Genomic DNA, 6,536 nt, shown 5'->3' with positions numbered 1-6,536 from the left:
AAATCCATACAGCAATATTGGGACTACTGTAACTTTAAACACCCATTTTGCCCTCCTGGATAACTACTTTCTTTCCATTTATTCCTCAATGCTCTCTGAGCCTTTGCTCCCTCACCCACCTTATGACTTGCTTCTGCTTCCATTTGTCCACTCTCAGGTACCTAGAACTCTCCACTTCCTCAAATTTTTCTCCAGTGAAATTCACACCTCTGCAAAAATGTCCCTCTCTGCTGTTAAATCCAGTAAACTTGCTTTTGTTCACATTTAATCTCCTTTTACACACACACACGCACAAACTCAGACACCAACTTTAGCAGTGTCTCGCTAGAATCACTCGCCAGCAACCAATTTACTTCCCAGGCTTCTTCACCCTCTACTAAGTGCATATTTGCTTCTCTCCGAAACCCTTCCATTTGCCTGCCTTAAAACCCCATCCAGAAACACACACAGGTCTTACAGTTTTGATAAAAATTTCTCTATGCTTCTAGAAACTTTACTTCCAATCATTATATTCGTAAGACCATCCACTACACACAAATCCTTATGTCTCTAAGTATTTCTCGCACACATTCTTTAAAGCAAACACCTGATCTTCACATCCTCTACCACTTTGCTCATCCCGAATCTGATGCTTTGAACATGCCTTCACCCCCTCACTCACCACTCTTCTGTACAAGTAACCAGATACAGTTGACTTTTAACCTCTGTATTTTGAACACTTGTTTTCATACAGTGGCACTTTACAGTATTCTGCCAATCCTCACCATGATCCCAGCTGACAAATCAACACAGTGACCCCATTTCTTACGTGAATCAACTGCAATTCCATCCACTCCAGCACATTTCATCGTGTTCCACCACCTCTTTCTGTCAAGAAAAAACTTCATGACTCCCCACCTCAAACACCTTACGTCTGCAACCCTATCACCAAAAATAATCAATAATATACTCGCTACATATTGCTTTATAGTTACCAGTTTGTATATTCCCATTTTTCCTAATATTAACCCTCCAGAATATTGTATTCTGTCTAAAAGTTTACTAATACTTGTTCGTCCTTTCATTTTTTAACACTTTTCTTGTCCCTTATGCCTTCCTCATACATGTCACTGACTTGCCTTCCCTCCAAGTACAGCCCATACACCTCTTTTCTCATTCATTAACAACTTTACTTTGTGATCTCATTCTTTACCCTCTCCCTTGTCCATCTCCATACCAGCTCTGCTCTCCAAAATATATAATTTTTACTCGTATAGTCTCACCTAGCTGTTCTACACCTAATCTCTCCTTGCATTTCTTCACTCCATCTCTCTTCCACCACTCATTCTCTATTATATTTCTTCTGGAAACCTTTAGATATTTATGCTTGTCTTCACTTGGCAACAATCTGACATCCCCTCAGCTACCCTTATCACCACATTCTACCTTACATATTATTATACTTAAATGCTGTTTCCCTGTATCAGCAACGTAACACCAAGAAACAGAAGAAGGGCCCATCCTCATATATACATACTTGCCTTCATCCATTCCTGTCGCTAACAAGGGGTATAGCGAAGTAGCGCAAGGAAAAAGAAAAAAAAAAGGCCCCATTCGTTCTTACATGTAAGTCTCCAGCTGTCGTGTAATGCACCAAAACCACAGCTCCACGTCCAGGTCCCAAAAACCTTTCCATGGTTTACCCGACGCTTCACATACATTGGTTCAAACCTGGTATACCACATCATACCAATTCACTCCATATATATATATATATATATATACCCTGGGGATAGGGGATTAAGAATACCTCCCACGTATTCCCTGCGTGTCGTAGAAGGTGACTAAAAGGGGAGGGAGCGGGGGGCTGGAAATCCTCCCCTCTCGTTTTTTTTTTTTTTTTTTAAATTTTCCAAAAGAAGGAACAGAGGGGGCCAGTTGAGGATATTCCAAAAAAGGCCCAGTCCTCTGTTCTTAGCGCTACCTCGCTAACGCGGGAAATGGCGAAGTTTAAAAGAAAGAAAAAATATTTATACACACACACACACACATTGTTCTTCAGCTATGTTATTCATGGAACTGAAAGGAATATGGATACACAGCAAATATTAGCACTGCTTTATTAGGTAATATACAGATGAGACGGCCAAGGACCAGGATTGTGGTAAAAAACAATCGGGTTCAGATGAGAAATAGTAAACAGGCATAGTTAGAGGTCCTTTGATGCAGGTGAAAATACACAAATTGAAGCAAGAGCATATATATATATATACACAACTTTTTTTTGGCAAACATATCAGTTACATGTATTCATTAATGCACTCTTTCTAACTTGCCAGAGTATACTCTAATGTTCCTCTTTTTAAACCAGATGTTCTTATTCACCAGTCCTATTTTCCTTATATATATATATATATATATATATATATATATATATTTTTTTTTTTTTATACTTTGTCGCTGTCTCCCGCGTTTGCGAGGTAGCGCAAGGAAACAGACGAAAGAAATGGCCCCACCCCCCCCCCCATACACATGTACATACACACGTCCACACACGCAAATATACATACCTACACAGCTTTCCATGGTTTACCCCAGACGCTTCACATGCCTTGATTCAATCCACTGACAGCACGTCAACCCCTGTATACCACATCGCTCCAATTTACTCTATTCCTTGCCCTCCTTTCACCCTCCTGCATGTTCAGGCCCCGATCACACAAAATCTTTTTCACTCCATCTTTCCACCTCCAATTTGGTCTCCCTCTTCTCCTCATTCCCTCCACCTCCGACACATATATCCTCTTGGTCAATCTTTCCTCACTCATTCTCTCCCTGTGCCCAAACCATTTCAAAACACCCTCTTCTGCTCTCTCAACCACGCTCTTTTTATTTCCACACATCTCTCTTACCCTTACGTTACTTACTCGATCAAACCACCTCACACCACACATTGTCCTCAAACATCTCATTTCCAGCACATCCATCCTCCTGCGCACAACTCTATCCATAGCCCACGCCTCGCAACCATACAACATTGTTGGAACCACTATTCTTTCAAACATACCCATTTTTGCTTTCCGAGATAATGTTCTCGACTTCCACACATTTTTCAAGGCTCCCAAAATTTTCGCCCCCTCCCCCACCCTATGATCCACTTCCGCTTCCATGGTTCCATCCGCTGACAGATCCACTCCCAGATATCTAAAACACTTCACTTCCTCCAGTTTTTCTCCATTCAAACTCACCTCCCAATTGACTTGACCCTCAACCCGACTGTACCTAATAACCTTGCTCTTATTCACATTTACTCTTAACTTTCTTCTTCCACACACTTTACCAAACTCAGTCACCATATATATATATATATATATATATATATATATATATATATATATATATATATATATATATATATTTCTTTCAAACTATTCGCCATTTCCCGCATTAGCGAGGTAGCGTTAAGAACAGAGGACTGGGCCTTTGAGGGAATACCCTCACCTGGCCCAATTCTCTGTTCCTTCTTTTGGAAAATTAAAAAAAAACCGTTTCCCACATTAGTGAGGTACTGTTAAGAACAGAGGACCGAGCCTTAGAGGGAATATCACCTGGCCCCCTTTTTTGGAAAATTAAAAATGGCAGGATTTCCAGCCCCCCCATTCAGGGAATACGTGGGAAGTATTCTTTCTCCCCATCCCCAGTGATATATATGTATATATTAATTGCTGTTTCCAGTGTCACTGAAGTACTGTCAAGAAACAGAGGGAGAATATATATATATATATATATACATTCTTCAAAGCAAACACCTGATCCACACATCCTCTACCACTTCTGAAACCACACTGCTCTTCCCCAATCTGATGCTCTGTACATGCCTTCACCCTCTCAATCAATATATATATATATATATATATATATTTTTTTTTTTTTTTTTTTTATACTTTGTCGCTGTCTCACGCGTTTGCGAGGTAGCGCAAGGAAACAGACGAAAGAAATGGCCCAACCCCCCCCCCCATACACATGTACATACACACGTCCACACACGCAAATATACATACCTACACAGCTTTCCATGGTTTACCCCAGACGCTTCACATGCCTTGCTTCAATCCACTGACAGCACGTCAACCCCTGTATACCACATGACTCCAATTCACTCTATTTCTTGCCCTCCTTTCACCCTCCTGCATGTTCAGGCCCCGATCACACAAAATCTTTTTCACTCCATCTTTCCACCTCCAATTTGGTCTCCCTCTTCTCCTCGTTCCCTCCACCTCCGACACATATATCCTCTTGGTCAATCTCTCCTCACTCATTCTCTCCATGTGCCCAAACCATTTCAAAACACCCTCTTCTGCTCTCTCAACCACGCTCTTTTTATTTCCACACATCTCTCTTACCCTTACGTTACTTACTCGATCAAACCACCTCACACCACACATTGTCCTCAAACATCTCATTTCCAGCACATCCATCCTCCTGCGCACATCTCTATCCATAGCCCACGCCTCGCAACCATACAGCATTGTTGGAACCACTATTCCCTCAAACATACCCATTTTTGCTTTCCGAGATAATGTTCTCGACTTCCACACATTTTTCAAGGCTCCCAAAATATATATATATATATATATATATATATTTGCCATTTCCCGCTCCAGCGAGGTAGTGTTAAGAACATTGGACTTGAGCCTGGGAGGGGAAAATCCTCACATGGCCCCTCTCTCTCTCTTCCTCCTTTTGGAAAACTAAACTGGAGGGGAGGATTTCCAGTCCCCCTCTCCCTCCACTTAGTTGCCTTTTGCAACACGCAGGGAATATGTGGGAAGTATTCTTTATCCCCAAGGATCACATATAGATATGGTATACCAGGGTTGTCTAAGTGTCAATGGATTTAACCAGGGCACATGAAGCATCTGGGGTAAACCATGGAAAGTTTTGTGGGACGTGGAAAGGGAACTGTGGTTTCGGTGCATTACACATGACAGCTAGAGACCAAATGTGAACGAATGTGGCTTTTGTTGTTTTCGTAGTGCTACCTTGTGTGCATGTGGGGGGGAGGGGGTGACATTTCATGTGTGGTGGGGTGGTGACGGGAATGGATAAGGCAGCAAGTATGAATGTATATATCTATATGTCTGTGTATGTATATACATGTATACATTGAAATGTATAGGTATGGATATGTGCGTATGTAGGTGTTTATACATGTGTATATGGGTGGGTTGGGCCTTCCTTTCGTCTTTCCTTGTGCTGCCTTGCTAATGTGGGAGACAGCGACAATAACATAAAGGGTGAAAGGCGGGCAAGGAATAGAGTGAATTGGATCGATGTGGTGTACCGGGGTTGACGTGCTGCCAGTGGATTGAATCAGGGCATGTGGAGCGTCTGGGGTAAACCAGGGAAAGTAGTGTGGGGCCTGGATGTGGAAAGGGAGCTGTGGTTTCGGGCATTATTGCATGACAGCTAGAGACTGAGTGTGAACGAATGGGGCCTTTGTTGTCTTTTCCTAGCGCTACCTCGCACACATGAGGGGGGAGGGGGATGGTATTCCATGTGTGGCAAGGTGGCGATGGAATGAATAAAGGCAGACTGTGTGAATTGTGGGCATGGGTATATATGTATGTGTCTGTGTGTGCATATATATATGTGTACATTGAGATGTATAGGTATGTATATTTGTGTGTGTGGACGTGTATGTATATACATGTGTATGGGGGTGGGTTGGGCCATTTCTTTCGTCTTTTTCCTTGAGCTGCCTCGTAAATGCGGGAGACAGCGACAAAGCAAAATAAATATATATATATATATATATATATATATACATACATACGTACATAATCGGTTTCCCACGTCAGCAGGGTTGCACCAGGAAACAGACGAAGAATGGCCTATCTACTTGTATACACATATACATATTTGTGCTTGCTTGCCTTCATCCATTCCTGTTACTACCCCATCCCACAGGAAAACTGCAACCCTATTCCCTGCTTCAGTGAGGTAGTGCCTGGAAAATGGACAAAAAAAGGCCAGTTTCAAGATGTCGTGTAATGCACTGATACCGTAGCTCCCTATCCACATCCAGGCCCCACAGACATTTCCGTGGTTCAACCCAGAGGCTTTTCATGCCCTGGTTTAGTCCTTTGACAGCACATCTACCTTTGTATACCACATCATTCCAATTCACCATAGATATTTTTTTCATACATAATTGCCATTTCCTGCATTAGCAAGGTAGCGTTAAGAACATCCAGGCCCCACAGACATTTCCGTGGTTCAACCCAGACGCTTTGCATGCCCTGGTTTAGTCCATTGACAGCACATCTACCTTGGTATACCACATCATTCCAATTCACCATACATATTTTTTCATACATAATTGCCATTTCCTGCGTTAGCAAGGTAGCGTTAAGAACAGAGGATTGAGCCTTAGAGAAAATCCTCACTTGGCCCCCTACTCCCTCCCCTTTTAGTCGCCTTCTACGACACGCAGGGAACACGTGGGAAGTATTCTTTCTCCCCTATCCCCAGGGATTATATATATATTTCGGCTG

This window comes from Panulirus ornatus, chromosome 12 (genome assembly GCF_036320965.1).
Source record: "Panulirus ornatus isolate Po-2019 chromosome 12, ASM3632096v1, whole genome shotgun sequence".
NCBI classification, from domain to species: domain Eukaryota; kingdom Metazoa; phylum Arthropoda; class Malacostraca; order Decapoda; family Palinuridae; genus Panulirus; species Panulirus ornatus.
This window is presented reverse-complemented; position numbering follows the sequence as displayed.